The sequence below is a fragment of the Bufo bufo genome, chromosome 2 (assembly GCF_905171765.1).
Source record: "Bufo bufo chromosome 2, aBufBuf1.1, whole genome shotgun sequence".
NCBI lineage: Eukaryota > Metazoa > Chordata > Amphibia > Anura > Bufonidae > Bufo > Bufo bufo.
Window position 1 is genome coordinate 188,993,202 of NC_053390.1, and position 17,555 is coordinate 189,010,756.

The window sequence follows — 17,555 nt, forward strand, 5'->3', positions numbered from 1 at the left end:
TCTGCAGTATATTTCCACCTTTACCTTTTTCTGCATACCATCTATTACTCACAGGAGTGATATGTGTTGACGGGTGTCCCACCTGGTACCTTATTGTTTCAGTATTTGAATACTATTTGTACATGGGTTATACTATCTATTCAGCATTTATTCCCATGTTCTATATATACATTGTACCATGTGTTTCTGATCCGTTTGCTTTCTTCCCAGGGTGGCGTTTGTCTTTTTCTGTCCTCCGCTCCAATTTTTATGTTTACGGCATCACATTCATCAATTGTTTCCAATTATGTCATTTTAATCATGCTCTAATAAAATGCATTACTTTTTTGGTATCATGAGCTCCTTTTCTTCTGTTTCTGTCGTCCAGATATGGTACGATTTTTATTCCTTTCATCCTGAGAAAAGCCACGATCTCCATTATAAATTTTGCAAATACCGAGGGGGGGGGGGGGGGGGGGTTGATATTCCGAATGGAAGACATTGGAATTGATGATTATTCATTCCGCCCTCTTCCCTTATCGCAAATCTTAAGTATTTCTGGTGATCTGGGTGAATTGGCACATTATAATAAGCATCCTTCAGATCTAGGGTGCACATTTCAGCTCCAGGAGGAATTAGAGGTGTGGTATGGTCGATATTTTATTGATCTGTTCAGAGGTTTCAAATTTATTATGGTTCTGAATGAACCATCTAATTTTCTTACGAGAAACAGTCTTGAGTAATAACCCTTTCCCTCCTGATGTTTTGGGACCTGAATAACCGCACCCAGATTTTTTTAATTTTGTAATATCTTCTATCAGATTTCTTTGAGTTGTATTTTCTCCGTACCAAGTCAGGACATATTTTTGTTGAGTAACTGACAAAAAAAATCTTTTCTGTATGATTTGAAGCGCCCACGGGTTTTGAGTTACCTGGCGCAAAAAAGAAATCAAACCTACAAGGACAAGGGAAAATCAGGAAGATGGTCCTATCAGAAAGGAGAAAAAGGCAGTTTTTTTTTTTACTTAACCCCAACATCTCCCAGAACAAACCATGATGCCAGGCCGTTAGGAGGAAGACTAAAATTATTTCTCCCAGTATGGGGAGAAATAATTTTAGTCTTCCTCCTAACGGCCTGGCATCATGGTTTGTTCTGGGAGATGTTGGGGTTAAGTAAAAAAAAAAAAAACTGCCTTTTTCTTTCTGATAGGACCATCTTCCTGATTTTCCCTTGTCCTTGTAGGTTTGATTTTTTTTTTTGCTGGAACTTTTTACCCCAAAAAGTTTTCTTGAGCTTTACGTCCAAAAGACAAGTCTGAACTACTAGATAAGTCTAGTCTATAGTGCTTCATAAAGGTGTGAATGCTGGACCATGTGGCAGCTTTGCAGATGTCCTCTAGAGAAGCTCCGGCCCTCTCGGCCTGGGAAGAGAACATAGCTCGGGTAGAGTGGGCTCTTAGGTTTGAGGGGGAAGGTAGGCCCTGGATTTCATAACAAAGAGAAATGGAATCTTTAATCTATCGTGCTAGAGAGGACTTGGAGGCTTTTTGACCCTTATTCTTACCTGAGAATAAGACTAACAGGTTATTGGTTTTACGGAATTCTTTTGTAACCTCAAGGTACCGTAAAACCGAGCGTCTCACATCTAGTGAATGGAAACTGGATTCTCTAATATTAGAGGGATTACTACAAAAGGAAGGCAAAATTATCTCCTGGTTTCGGTGGAAATCGGATACCATTTTGGGAAGAAACCCGGGATCTAGCCTAAGAATGATTCTATTATTGGTGATACGGAGATAGGGTTCTTGTATTGATAGGGCTTGAATTTCACCTAGCCTTCTTGCGGATGTGATGGCAACAAGAAAAGTGGTTTTTAGAGATAGGTGCTTAATGGAACAATCTGACAGGGGCGAGTGTCAGGCCTGTAAGGACTGTATTTAGGTCCCAGGATTTTAGAGAAGGACGGAGCCGAGATGCTGCTTTCATAAATCTTCTAATCCACCGGTGGTTGGCTAGATCTTGATCGCAGAAACAAGCTAGGGCCGAGACTTGTACCTTCAGGGTGGAATGTCTAAGACCTAGCTTGAGACCTTGCTGGAGGAACTCTAGGATCTTCTGAAAGTTAGGAGGATCTAAGTTCGGGGCAGGGTTACCGATCCAGGAGCAAAACCTCTTCCAAATTTTCAGATAGATCGAAAAAGTGACCTTCTTTCTACTTGCTTTCAGGGTAGAGAATACCCAAATCAGAGAGACCTTGTGATTTCAACATCTGGACCTCAGGATCCAGGCTGATAATTCTAGGAAACCTGGGTTTTGGTGTAAGATTGGTCCCTGTGAAGCAGGTCCCTCCTGGATGGGAGAGGCCACGGGTTCTCTACTGATAGGTTCTTTAGGGAAGGGAACCAGCTCCTCTTCGGCCAATAAGGGGCTACTAATATTAGGGTCGTATCTTCTTGGTTGAGCTTCTGGATTATCTTGGGAAGTAGAGGCAGGGGTGCAAATGCACAACAGAGGTTCCAATTCCACCATATCGTGAGTGCGTCCAGGGATTGTCTCGTGGATTTAGGGAACAGAACGTTGGTACCTTTGTGTTTTTCTTTGAGGCGAACAAGTCTATTTGAGGGGTGCCCCATCTGTCTATTAGTATCTGGAACACATCCTGGTTCAGAGACCATTCGGTGCGGTCTATTAGCTGTCGACTGAGGTAGTCTGCTTCCACGTTTAGTGCTCCCTTCAGGTGAATCGCGGAGATGGATCTTACGTGGGACTCCGCCTAATTGAAGATCTTCCCTGCCACGAACATCAGCTTTCCTGATCTCGTCCCTCCTTGGTGAGAGAGGTACGCTACTGTTGTAGTGTTGTCGGAAATGACCTTCACATGCAGGCTTTCGAGTAGGTCCTCTGCTGCCTTTAATGTTTTCCAAACCGCTTTCAGCTCTCTGAAGTTGGAGGATTGAGAGCGAGTTGTTGGCGGCCAGGAACCCTGAAAATAATGATCTCCCACTTTCGCTCCCCGTCCTTTTTCGCTTGCGTCTGTTAGGACTTGTATGTAAGGAGTCTTCTCCCAAGGAACTCCTAAGGACAGGTTGTTTGCGCTCGTCCACCAGTCTAGGGAGGCTTTTACTGTTGGAGGGATAAACACCTTGTGATTTAAAGAACCCTGCTGCCTGTTCCAGGTTCGGAGAATCCACAACTGGAGGGATCGGAAGTGCGACTGGCTCCAGGGGACAGAAGGAATGCAAGACGAGAGGAGACCCAGAAGGCTCATGGCTTCCCTTATGGGACAAGACCTACTGTTCTGAAACCGTCGGATCTTTAAATGGAGGTTTCTGATCTTGTCTGATGGGAGGAATGTATGTTGAACCTGGGAATCCAGGATGACCCCTAGGAATTGGATTGTACTGGATGGGAGAAAATTTGATTTCTTCAGATTCACTAACCACCCTAGATCCTGAATGAGAGACAGGAAGGTTACTAGGTCTGTTTTGAGCTGGCTCTCTGAATTTCCAATCAGAAGAAAGTCGTCCAGGTATGGTACGATCACCAGGCCCTTGTGTCTCAGGAAGGCCACCATCTCGACCACCAGTTTCGTGAAGACTCTGGGAGCAGATGATATCCCAAAGGGAAGGGCCGTAAACTGGAAGTGAAGGGTTACTCCCCTGTGATCTTGAATGGCGAATCTTAAAAACTTCTGAAAATCCGGATGGATTGGAACGTGATAGTAAGCATCCCGTAGGTCTACTGTACACATCAAAGCGTCTCTCCTTATTAATGGTATCAGGGATTTTAGGGATTCCATCCTGAATTTTCGATATACTATAAACCTGTTCAGGGTCTTTAGGTTTATGATGGTGCGAAATGAACCTTCTTTCTTTTTTACCAGGAAGAGATTCGAGCAGAACCCCTGTCCTAGCTGTGTTGATGGTACCTAGACTACCACGTCCATATCTAGAAGGTTCTGAACCCCCTGCAGGATCTTCTTGCGTACACTGAAAGAGCTCAGGTTGGTTACAATGAAGCGGTCTGGGGGAGATGAAGAAAATTCGATCCGATATCTGAATTTTATGATGTCCCGGACCCAAGGGTTCGGAGTAATGGACTCCCAAGGAGCCAGAAAATTCTTTAATCTCCCCCCGACTTTGGCGTCAGTGTTTGTCAGAAGATTTGTTCTGGGAAGAGGGAGGGGTACCTCTCCCCCTGCCCCCTTTAGGGTAGCTCCAACGCCCCGACTTTCCTTTACCCCTATAGGGCCTATTCTGGCTAGTGGGGGCACGAAAGGGATATTTCCTTTTATAGGGTCGTTCCTCCTGGAAGCCCTTTTTCTTATCCGCTGCTTTCTCTAAAATACGGTCTAACACAGGGCCGAAGACGTACTCCCCCGAGAACGGGATGGAGCACAACTTCATCTTTGAGGTGTTATCCCCTGACCAGCATTTCATCCACAGAGCCCGGCGGGCCGCGTTGGAGAGGCTGGCTTCTTTAGCAGCAAATCTGACGGATTCTGCCGAGGCATCTGCCATGAATGCCGTGGCGGATTTTAGTAAGGGAAGGGACCTTAAGATCTCTTCTCTAGGGGTGTTGTCCCTAATATGAGACTCAAAGTTGTTCAACCACAAACCCATGGACCTTGCCACCGAGGTGGCAGCAATATTAGATTTTAGGTTATACATAGCGGCCTTCCAAGATTTTTTTAACAGACTATCCGCCTTCCTGTCCATGGGGTCGCGTAACTGGGAGGCGTCCTCAAAGGGTAAGGCAGTCTTTTTATTAACTTTTGCTACTTGCACATCAATTTTAGGTGTTTCATTGAAAATTTTACATTCATTTGGAACGAACTGCCGACGATTCCTGAAGGACTTGGACATACCCACGCGTTCGGGAAGACCCAGCTCTTCTTAACACAAAGTCTCCCGAACATCTCGTCCTGCACAGAGTGAGCTTTTGGAGCTTCTTCCACCCCCATAGTGGCTCTGACTGCCCTCAGTAGGTCTGGCATTTCGTCCGAGGAGAAACAAAATCTTCTATCCGATTCGGAAATTTCTATATCAGAGGAAGCCTCCTCATCCTCCCAGGGTCTGGAGGATGAAGCGTTTTCCGCAACCTCCTCCGAATCGTCTTCTATGTCCATAGTTTCCCGAACGGTAGTAAGAGAGTCCATATCATCTGATGAGAAGCAGTATTTCCACTGCTCATCATAGGACATGGAGGGTAGAAAATCTAATTCTTCTTCATCCCCCTCGTCCGACTGAGTATATTGTACCTATAGTCGATAACAGGAGGGGGTACAAGGGAGGTCACAGATGCTTTTACTTCTTCCTTTATAATGGCTCTAAGGTCCGTTAAGAAAGAAGGCTGTTCTTTTTTTCATTATTTTATTGATACAATCCACGCATAATTTTTTACGTATGTATCCTGAAGCCTTTTGTTGCAGGTAGAACATCTTTTAGGCTTCCTTTTAGGTTCCACCTTATGAGTAGTCTCTTTTCCCACTAGGAAACATGACAAGCAATTTTTTTTAGGATAAATGTTTTTTTTTCCCTTAAAACCCAAGTCTGGTTTTCCTACTCACATGACCCTGGACAGGAGGCTCTGGGGACTGCTCTCTCCGAATAGAGTTGGAGAAATCCATAGGTAAGGACCATGTTGCTAACCCCCTTCAGGTTTAAATGCCCTTGGCACTTACCCCTCCTGTTGCTGCGATGCTCATCCTCTTCCTTTCCGGGACTCATTCTAAGAGTCAGCCGGATGGGAGGCGAGGCCGGTAAGCCAGGCCTTAAGCGTCCCATGCCATGAGAACAGCTGTAGGGTGCCGCCATCTTGTTTCCGGGCGTCTGTGTGGAATGCACATGCGCTCCAACCACTGAAGGAATCCACAATGGGCGCCACCATCCTACTTCCGGTTGCCCTTACTTCAGCAGAAGTGACGTCAGACTTGCAGAGTTCCTTACACCTGCAGCCTCCAGCGATTGCAGCGCAATGAAGAAGAGTGAGTCTGGAACCCAGAGGCCCACTGGGGTTGCGGCTACCAATCCCCCTGCCCGCGGCAGTATATTTCAACCTCATATATTTCAGACCTCATATCTGCCCCGTCCATTTCTGAGACAGGAAAAACACTGGTGTGTGTGGGGTGGGGGGACTTTTAACATCTCTCTGTTTCCTGTCCCAATTGTGGGCAGGGAGACATCCTCCATGTGGTGCTGTCATGGAGGACGTCCTGGAAATTACGTTTTTTTTTGGCTCAACATTTTCCCTTCAACCCTCGGTCTGAAGAAAACAATCACTAATGTGATCACATCAAGACATAAACAGCATTTTTTAAGTATTGCTTCAACATTTTAAGACACCACGAGAGCGCTGCAGCCGCTCATTAGATGACAGGAAGCAAAAGCTTGAACAATAGGTGGTAGCATACGGTTTTTCAGCTCAAGCTGCATTAAAATCAGCAAAAAGAGTAAGCTGTCAGAGGAACAAGCCTTTAATGTTCTTAAACCTGCCGCTTTGTTCAACTAAAGAAGGAAAAGGTAGAATGTTAGACTTCATAAGCACAGCGCTTATTAGAGATAAAGGCATCGATTCATGCAGCGCTGAGACAGGCAGATTGGCGTACGGCATGGAGAGACATTCTGGCTCATGACTATAACCTTCAAGTTTAGGGGTAATTAGTAATAAAATAGGCTTCAAGGTAAAAGGGCCAGCTACAGGAGAAACTTAACACTTCAGCACCCAGGGAAAAAATATGCTGGGGTCTAGGACAAGAAAGCCTCTGTTCACATGTCCAGGCAGCGGTGCATCCCACAATGTCTATTTTCTATATCCTCCTCCTTCTCTTCTTGCTTTCTAAAACTTAACGGGGAAAAAAAAGAATTTATCAAATTTCCCCCATCTCACTCAATCCCCTCAATACTGCTATCTATCACAGCTACACACTCTCCGCAGTCAACCAAGTCTGCTGATTCTCCTCTGTTCTTCAAACTGCACATCCAAGCCCTTTACACCTCCTGCAACTCAAAATATATCTCTCGGATCCACACATTCCTCAACCTGGAGTCAGCAAAAATGCTTGTACATGCCCTCATCTCCCGCCTAGACTACTGTAACATTCTCTTCTGTGGCCTCCCATCTAGCACTTTCACACCCCTCTAATCTACCCTCAACTCTGCTGCCCAACTAATCCAACTCTACCCAGTTACTTCTCTGCGAATCCCATCACTGGCTCCCCATTCCCCAGAGAATGCAGTACAAAACACTAGCTATGGCATACAAGGCCACCCACCCGTACCTTCTTACTTGTAATCTTCATTCCTCACAAGACCTCCTTCTCTAACTCTCCTCTTCCCACAATCGCCTCAAAGTTTTCACTTGTGCATCCCCTCTACCCCAACCCAGATGCTCACCTACTGTGGAAACCTTCAAAAGAAACCTGAAAAAACACCTCTTTGACAAGCCTACAACCGACAGTAACCCTGCTGCCACTATATCGTCACATGTCCAGCTTCTACCAGTCTACCTTTCCCCGACCGCCTTTGCTTCTGACGAGCAGCGGTGTCCAGTTGCAAGGAGAACCAGGCCAATGTCATGGCCTACGATGACCTGGGGCCAATAGTGCCGCACGCCTGGGCTCCAGGACGTCATCACGGCGGTCACATTGGAGCGCCCAGCGTGTGGTGAAGCCGGCCTGCAAGCCCAGGCGGGGGGTATTTAAATCTGCCACTTGCATTAGCAAGTGCCTGTGAATCTTCTTGTTCCCTGGCTCCTGTGACTGCCACTCTGTATTGTAGAGATATCCTGGTTTTTGACTCTGGCTTGTCTGACTTTACTTGTGTTGCTGATTTTGGTTCGGTTTGCTCTCACTTTGACTTTTGGCGTCCTCCCCACTGCCTCCTGCCTCTGGTGATTTGGTACTCTTCACTTGCTCATTTTGCCTTGTCCTCTGTGTGTCTGTCCATGTCTTTTCCTGCACTTATTCAGTATAGGGACTGTCATCTAGTTGTGGGTCTTTATAAGGGTGATCATGCAAGTGGGCAGGAAAAGAGGTTGGGTGAGACTGCACTTATCTTTGTGTGATGTCCTGCCTGCCATTTATTACTAGTCTCCATTGTATCGTGACTTTACTGTGCGCAGCCCAGTTTTGTGACCTCACCCTCACTTACTGTATCCATCCCCCATCCCTTGCAGATTGGAAGCCCTCACAGGCAGGGACCTCTCTCCTTCAGTGCACGTTTGAAACTTGTCTTTTTCATGCTTAAGGCCAGTTCACATGGAGTTTTTTGGCGCTGATTTTGGAGCGCTTCTGCCTCAAAATCAGCCTCCAATTCATTTCAATGGGAAGCAGTGTTGAAAAAAAAAAAAGAAGCAGCCTGCCATATCTTGGGGCAGATTCAGCGCTGAATCTCCCATTGGAAATATAAAAAAAAACACCTCCATGTGTTCTGCAAGTTTTTTGACACAGATCTGCTTCAAAAATGTCAGGCTGAAAATTCAGCCTTGTATTGAACATCCATTGGTTAAAAAAGACACGTCAAAAACACACCTTTACTCACGCTGAAAAAAACGTGCGGATTCCACACTTTTTTTTAAAGAGCTTCTGTCACCCCACTAAACTTTTTTTAATTTTTTTTGGTTACTTATAATCCCTATACTGCGATTTATGCATACATACTGTAATTAATCATTTTGGTTCAGCAGATTATGTTAAAAACGTACTTTTAAAATATGCAAATTACCTTGCTACCAGCAAGTAGGGCGGCTACTTGCTGGTAGCAGCCGCATCCTCCTATCCTAAAGACGACCCATCCGCATGTTGATTGACAGGGCCAGCGGACGGGATCTTTCTCTGCTGGCCCTGTTTGCATTCAAAATCTGGCGCCTGCGCCGTACCTGTCTTCAGTCGGCGCAGGGGCACTGAGAGGCGGACACTCGCTCGGCCGGTCCATCCTCAATGCGCCTGCGCCGGGTGTAGATGTGACGTCATCGGTGCAGGCGCATTGAGGATGGAGCGGCCGAGCGAGCGTCCGCCTCTCAGTGCGCCTGCGCCGACTGAAGACAGGTACGGCGCAGGCGCCAGATTTTGAATGCAAACAGGGCCAGCAGAGAAAGATCCCGTCCGCTGGCCCTGTCAATCAACATGCGGATGGGTCGTCTTTAGGATAGGAGGATGCGGCTGCTACCAGCAAGTAGCCGCCCTACTTGCTGGTAGCAAGGTAATTTGCATATTTTAAAAGTACGTTTTTAACATAATCTGCTGAACCAAAATGATTAATTACAGTATGTATGCATAAATCGCAGCATAGGGATTATAAGTAACCAAAAAAAAATAAAACTGTTTAGTGGGGTGACAGAAGCCCTTTAAGGCCTCATGCACACAACCATATGTATTTTGCAGTCTGCAAAAACCGGACCCGCAAAAAAAACGGATGACATCCGTGTGCATTCAGTATTTTGCAGAACGGAACAGCTGACCCCTAATAGAACAGTACTATCCTTGTCCGTAATCCGGACAATAATAGGACATGTTCTATATTTTTGCGGAACAGAAATACGGACATACGGAAACGGAATGCACACGGAGTAACTTCAGTTTTTTTTTTGCGGACCCATTAAAATGAATAGTTCCATATACGGTCCACAAAAAAAAAACGTAACGGACACAGCAAGAAAATACGTTAGAGTGTATGAGGCCTAAGTGTGTTTTTCAAAATGACTTGTGTGAACTGGCTCTTATTGTACTTGTTTCATATTACGTATGTAAACCCCTTTTCATATGTACAGATCCATAGAATGGTGCTAAAATAATAACTATTAATAAAATGCTGCATGCTCTGGGTATGGCATTTCATTCTTTAACCCCTTAGGGACCGGGCTCATTTTCACTTTAAGGAAAGGCCATTTTTTGCAAATCTGACCAGTGTCACTTTAAGTGGTGATAATTTTAAAACGCTTTGACTTATCCAGGAAATTTCAATTTCTCTACTTTTATAATAGATAGTAATACCTCTAAAGACAGTTATTATTTTACATTCCCCATATGTCTACTTCATGTTTGGATCATTTTGGGAATGACATTTTATTTTTTGGGGACGTTACAAGGCTTAGAAGTTTAGAAACAAATCTTGAAATTTTTCTGAAATTTTCAAAAACCCACTTTTTAAAGGACCAGTTCAGGTCTGAAGTCACTTTGTGAGGCTTACATAATAGAAACCATTCTAGAAACTATACCCCTCAAGGTATTCAAAACTGATTTTACAAACGTCGTTAACCCTTTAGATGTTCCACAAGAGTTATTGGCAAATGGAGATTAAATTTAACAATTTCAATTTTCCATTTTTTCCAGTAACAAAGCAAGGCTTAACAGCCAAACAAAACTCAATATTTATTGCCCCGATTCTGTAGTTTTCAGAAACACCCCATATGTGGCCGTAAACTACTGTACGGGCACACGGTAGGGCATGGAGGGAAAGGTGCGCCATGTGGTTTTTGGAAGGCAGATTTTGCTGGACTGGTTTATTTACACCATGTCCCATTTGAAGCCCCCTGATGCACCCCAAGAGTAGAAACTCCATAAAAGTGACCCCATTTTGGAAACTACGGGATAAGGTGGCAGTTTTGTTGGGGCTATTTTTAGGGTACATATGATTTTTGGTTGCTCTATATTACATTTTTGTGAGGCAAGGTTACTAAAAATAGAAATTCAGAAATTTCATCTCCATTTGCCATAAACTGTTGAGGTTTGTAAAATCAGTTTTGAATACCTTGAAGGGTGTAGTTTCTTAGATGGGGTCACTTTTATAGAGTTTCTACTCTAGGGGTGCATCAGGGGTTCTTCAAACGGGACATGGTGCCAAAAAAAATAAATAAATAAATAAAAAAATGCCATCAAAATCTGCCTTCCAGAAACCATTCCTATCCTTCTGCGCCCTGCCGTTTGGTCATACAGCAGTTTATAACCACATATGGGGTGTTTCTGTAAACTGCAGAATCAGGGTAATAAATATTACGTTTTGTTTGGCTGTTAACCCTTGCTTTGTTACTGGAAAAAACGGTTTAAAATGGAAAATTTGCCCCCAAAAAAAAGCTGTTTTGGCACCGTTTTTATTTTTTTATTTTTACCGTGTTCATCTGAGGGGTTAGGTCATGGGGTATTTTTATAGAGCAGATTCTTACGGACGTGGCGATACCTAATATGCCTACTTTTTTAAAATTTATTTAGGTTTTACACTATATTATCCTTTTATAAACAAAAAAAAATAAAACATTTTAGTATCTCCATAGTATAAGAGTCATTTTTTTTTTTTTCGTTTTTAGCCAATTATCTTAGGTAGGGGTTCATTTTTTGCGGGATGAAAGGACGGTTTTATTGGTACTATTTTGGGGGGCATATGACCTTTTGATCGCTTGCTATTACACTATTTGTGATGTAAGGTGACCAAAAAATATTTTTTGCACTTTTAACTAACCCTTGCTTTGTTACTGGAAAAAACGGTTTAAAATGGAAAATTTGCCCCCAAAAAATAGCTGTTTTGGCACAGTTTTTATTTTTACCGTGTTCATCTGAGGGGTTAGGTCATGGGGTCTTTTTATAGAGCAGATTCTTACGGACACGGCGATACCTAATATGTCTACTTTTTAAAAAATTTATTTTAGTTTTACAAAATAATATTTTTGAAAAAAATAAAAAAATTTGTTTTAGTGTCTCAAGTCTGAGAACCATAGTTGTTTTTTTTTCAATTGTCAGTGGCTAAATTGGGGAAGGGGAATATAAATTTAGTACTCCATGGAAGTGTGGTACTCCCTGAAGCAACCAATAATGCAGAGGACCGGATAATCAGGGCACGTGTCACACTGAGTGGTGGTGTCCTTCCGTATCCCCTCCTGAGACACACTCTGCACCTTTTTTGGGTCTTCTTTCCAGTATGGGGGACCACACCTGGAAAGTGTTGGCCAAGGACAAACCTGGCGCCTCCAGTTCCCGAGGTACTCCGGCCTGCTCTTTCCCAGTCAGAAAAGATCAGGGCCTTGAGGACTGCCTCATAGAACTCAAGGAATTTCCCTGTGTTGCCAGCGCTCCAGGACAGCACAAAAGAGTTGTACAAGGCAACCTGTACCAAGTAGACCGCAACTTTTTTGTATCATGCCTGGGTTTTGCGCATGGCATTATATGGCATTAGGACTTGATCAGAGAGATCAACTCCTCCCATATACCGATTGTAGTCAACGATACAATCGGGCTTGAGGACCGTTGCCACGGTACCTCGCACAGGGACAGGGGTGATGCCGTTACCGTGAATTGTGGACAGTAGAAGGACATCCCTCTTGTCCTTATATCTGACCAGCAACAGGTTTCCACTGGTAAGGGCACGGGTCTCACCCCTGGGGATAGGTACCTGGAGGGGGTGGGTAGGGAGGCCGCGTTGATTTTTCTGCGCGGTCCCACAAGCGGACGTGGATCTGGCGGCAAGGGACTGGAACAAGGGGATACTATTATAAAAGTTATCCACGTACAGGTGGTAACCCTTATCTAGCAGTGGGTGCATAAGGTCCCACACAAGTTTCCCGCTAACACCCAGAGTGGGGGGACATTCTGGGGGTTAAATACGGGAATCTCGCCCGAAAACTAGTACGAGCCCCAGAGCTGCTCATACTAGTGTGGACCACAGGGTCCCTATCTCCGCCGCCTTGGGGGCTCCTCATCATCGCTAGATGATGAGGCAAGCTGGGCGTATGCCTCCTCGGCCGAGAACATCCGGCAGGCCATAGGGGAGTGTGTGTGCGTGCGTGGAATACTTTATTTGGTGTGCGTGTGTGTGGGGGCACGGGTGTTAACGTACTTACCTTAAACCTAACAGACAAAAAAAATAAAAATAATGTCCCAGATGTCCCAGATGTCATTGTCCCAGGGTGCCTGCTCAATGATTTGAGCAGGCATCCAGTTCCGATCACCGCCCACCGGTGATCGGACTACACTTGACGTACCGGTACGTCATGTGTCCTAAAGTACCGGGACATCATGACGTACCGGTACGTCATGTGTCCCCAACAGGTTAAAAGGTACGTCCACACAATCAGGTTTCCAAATGCAGTTTTGGAAGCCAAAACCAGGACTCAATTAAAAAAACAGCAGCCAAGTCTGTCCTTAGGGGGCCATTCACACGTCCGTTTTTTCTTTCCTGATCTGTTCCGTTTTTTAAGGAACAGATCTGGACCAGATCTGGACCCATTTATTTTCAATGGGTCCTGAAAAAAATCAGACATTGAGCTGTCCGTTTTTTTCCAGGACCCATTGAAAATTAATGGGTCCAGATCTGGTCCAGATCTGTTCCTTAAAAAACGGAACAGATCAGGAAAGAAAAAACAGACGTGTGAATGGACCCTTATACTTACTCTTATGATACGCTCTGGATTTTGGTATCTAAAACTGCATGTAGAAACCTGACCTTGCGGCCGTACCCTAGAGCCTTATTCACACATCAGTGTTCGACGTACGTGTTCTCTACAAACCGCACATGTACCCAATTCATTGAAATATTCACACATCAGTTTTTCACCACGGTCCGTTTTTTAGCACAGATGCATGCTCTATTTTGTCTGCGTTCACGGATCCATCGTATCCATTATAGTCTATGGGTACATGAAAACCACGGATGCAACACGGCTATCATCCGTCTTTCACGGATAATTAACAAGAGATGCTTAGAAAATAATTCTTCAGCTGCATAGTGTCCGTGAAGCACGGATGACACACGGACAGCAAAACCAAACACATGGACCACACACGGATCCTTCACGGGCAGCTTCACGGTTGTATCACTGACAACCTTTTCACGGATTTAAGCACGGACATGTGAATGAGGCTTTGTGCAAGAATTTTCAATAGGACAAAAAAAGTCTGACAAAAACACCAAAATGCGTGACCAAAAAGACCCTGTAAAAAAATACATTAATTTCGTGCCGGCAAAAAACGGCCACCATCCTTACTGTGTGGGTAGTTGTTTTGCAGGTGCTGTATGTGGTGTGGGTAGTTGTTTTGCAGGTACTGTATGTAAAAGTTAGAATACAATTTAAATTTCTGAAGCCCCCACAACTTTTAATCTTTAATGTTCAAAATAATTGGAAAATAAAAATCTACCTACCATAAAGTGATGGTTAATAAGCCGACATGACGGTAGAATTACAACGAATGCGTTCTGTCTGCAAAGTAATCTGTCAAGCTCGTCTCAAAAGCAAAACATCGTCTTCTTAATTAATGTGTTGCTACACATCACAGAAACCTTCTGATGAAAACAGATATCAGACGTTTTCCATCTCCCTTAGTAATTTTGGCACATTATGATGAGCACCGCACAATCCAACTATATTACAGCTGACCCCTCTATAAGCACTGGGTTGGTAGGAAGATGCGCACAAATTAGCCTCATGCATATGTCATACTGCGACCCCTACATACCTCAGATTTGGGATGTTTTTGGGGCATGCTTAGATGGTAAGTCCTAGACCACTGCTTCTAGTGTACAATATTTTGGTATGGTGCCTGACAGACCCTGTACGGCAGTGCACGGCGCGCAGAGCCTGTGTACTAAAGACTCCGCTGTGAGCACTGGTCTAAGGCTCCATTCACAAGTCACTAAAACACGGACGTGCGCTGTCCATGGTCTCCACCGACAGCACACACATCCATTGACTTTAATGTGCGGATCCACACGTCTGTGGTGTCCGTGTAAACTGCAGACACAACACAGATGCGTTTGGTCTCCTGTGGGTTTCCGTTTCTATGCCTCCGCACTGCAAAAGAGAGGACATCTTATCTTTTCCCACTTCTCGCGGATCGCAGACCCATTGAAGTCAATGGGTCTGCACCGAGATGCGGAGCGCACACAGCTGGTGCCCGCGTTTTGCGGTTGTGTGCATGAGGCCTTAAGGAGACCCACGACTCCTTACACACATTGAAATACAGCAGGGTAAAGCAACCTCTGGCACTCCAACTGGTGTGAAACTACAACTCCCAGCATGCATACTTCCTCTGCTTTTCTCAGAACTCTCATAGAAATGAATGAAGCATGCTGGGAACTGTAGTTTCACAACAAGGTTACTGATCCTTGAAATAGAGCAATTAAACTTTTTTTCTAAATCCGACGACATGATTTAGGGTCCCCACAGGCGACGCTGACATGGCATCTTTTGCTGCCAGAATTTAGGCATGGATTCCTACCGCAGCGTCCACCTCGATTGTTTTCAATGCTGCAGCTTTTGCGGCTAGTTGTTTAAAGTCGCATGCGTGCCGGAGGGACATGTCCTTTGTTGCTATGTCATCCGGAGTGGCGGCAGGTGCTCACTTACGGTTTGGCTCCATTCAATGTGTAGATCCTCAAAATTCTAAGTAACTGCAGCAGAAACCAAGGTGGTTTTTGGCATGGAATACATTGCAGATTAAGGCTACATGCACACGACCGTTGTTCTGGTCCGCATGCGAGCCGCAGTTTTTGCTGCTCGGGTGCGGACCCATTCACTTCAATGGGGCCGCAAAAGATTCGGACAGCACTCCGTATGCTGACCGCATCCGTTGCTCCATTCCGTGGCCCCGCAAAAAAAAAAATATATATATAACATGTCCTATTCTTGTCCGTTTTGCGGACAAGAATAGGTATTTCTACAATGGGCCGCCTGTTCTGTTCCGCAAATTGCGGAAGGCACACGGGCGGCTTCCGTGTTTCGCAGACCGCAAAAAACGGAACGGTCGTGTGCATGAGGCCTAAGGGTCCATTCACACGTCCACAACTGTTTTGCGGTACGCAAAACACAGACACCGGCCGAGTGCGTTCCGCATTTTGCGGACCACACATGACCGGCACTATGATAGAAATGCCTATTCTAATTATATTGCGGGCCGCAGAACGGAAGTGCAGCTGCAGACAGCACACATTGAGCATGGGAAATAGTTCATAGGCAGTTCCATGTGATGGAGAACCCCCCACCTGCACCAGTACTCTGCCCAGTCACCATATAATGCCACCAGTATCATACAGCTATTTCCTCACCTACACACAACACACGGTGACATGACAAGATCCGTCCACACACACGTGCTGCACCCACCCTGTGTCACACGGAAGGTCACGCAGCCCCGGACACGGAGAGCAGCAGCAGCCATCTACTTCCTGCTGCCACAGATAAGGCGACACTGCCCTCTAGTGGACACATACATACTGCACCTCATTACATCACAGCGGTGACGTCCATGTCATCTGTATTCCTCGTCGCCGCCTCCACACAGATCACTTTAAAGGGAACCTGTCACCGGGATTTTGGGTATAGAGCTGAGGACATGGGTTGCTAGATGGCCGCTAGCACATCCCCAATACCCAGTCCCCATAGCTCTGTGTGCTTTTATTGTGTAAAAAAACCTATTTGATACATATGCAAATTAACATTAAAAGAGTCATATCTTACTTGTGTGACCAGAGAAGAGTCATATTTTCAAGCTCTGACTCATCTCAGGGTAATTTGCATATGTATCAAATAGTTTTTATACACAATAAAAGCACACAGAGCTATGGGGACTGGGTATTGCGGATGTGCTAGCGGTAGGGTGGCCAGATGTCCGGTTTTAGGCCGGACAGTCCGGTTTTCAGGCTCCCTGTCCTCCCTCCGGCGCAGTGCCTGGACGGACGCAGGGATGTCCTCCTTTTCAGTGGCTCACGTCTCAGACAGCAGCATTGTGCTGTCTGAGCGTAAGCTGCAGCAACTGACCGAGGCTTCTCTCACCCCCAGTCAGTCACTAGAGCCGCAGAAATGACTCCCTGTGGCTGACTGAGGGGGAGAGAAGCACCCCGGGCTGCCCCGCTCACCTTCCAATCACAAAGTTCTTCCCACTCCTCCCCCGTGTTTTCCCAGCCGATTGTGGGGGCGTGGCTTCACGGATACAGGGGCGTGGCTTCATGCCGTTTGGAGGCGTGGTTTTGATCATTGTGGGGGTGGTTTGGGGCGTTGTGGGTGTGGTTTGGGTCAGTCCGGCTTTCTAGGGTGAAGCCAGTGGCCACCCTAGCTAGCGGCCATCTAGCAACCCATGTCCTCAGCTCTATACTCAAAATCCTGGTGACAGGTTCCCTTTAAGGGATTGATTTTTGAATATTTATCAAAGCAGTTGTAAATCTTCTTATTGATGATGAGGAATATAAAATGGAGTGAACTTAAAGTTTCACCAAGTGTTACTGATTAATCAAAGTTGTACTGGGGGCATGCTCCCCATTTCCCAGTACTCATGTGCCATGTTGGGTTGAAACTAAACCTCCGCACTCCAGCTGTTCTGGAACTACAACTCCCAGAATCCTCCTTTCAATTCTGTGGAAGTTACAATAACAGCGCCGAAGGCTGCTGATCTCTGCTCTATGGGGATCATTTGCATATTTGCCAACTGTCCTAAATTTTCTGGGACTGTCCCTGATTTTCAGAGATAGTCCTGGACCGAAAATGAGCGGGGTGTTTCCGGGCTGGTTCAGGGCATTATATGCTTCGACTTTACCAACTGAAATGTTGGTAAGTATGCGTTTGTAAATATTTTTATGCAATTTTTTTTGCATAAGAAA

General features: G+C 45.3%; 1 protein-coding gene across 1 annotated transcript in view; it reads right to left on the reverse strand.

Moving 5' to 3' along the window:
- The window catches only part of C2H5orf63 (chromosome 2 C5orf63 homolog), a 74,562-nt gene extending 58,437 nt beyond the window's left edge, over positions 1–16,125 (reverse strand). Inside the window, exon 1 of the mRNA XM_040420211.1 lies at positions 16,008–16,125. The gene's annotated coding sequence lies outside the window, so the exon portion shown is untranslated. The remainder of the gene's footprint in view (positions 1–16,007) is intronic.
- Between the last annotated feature and the right edge of the window lie 1,430 nt (positions 16,126–17,555).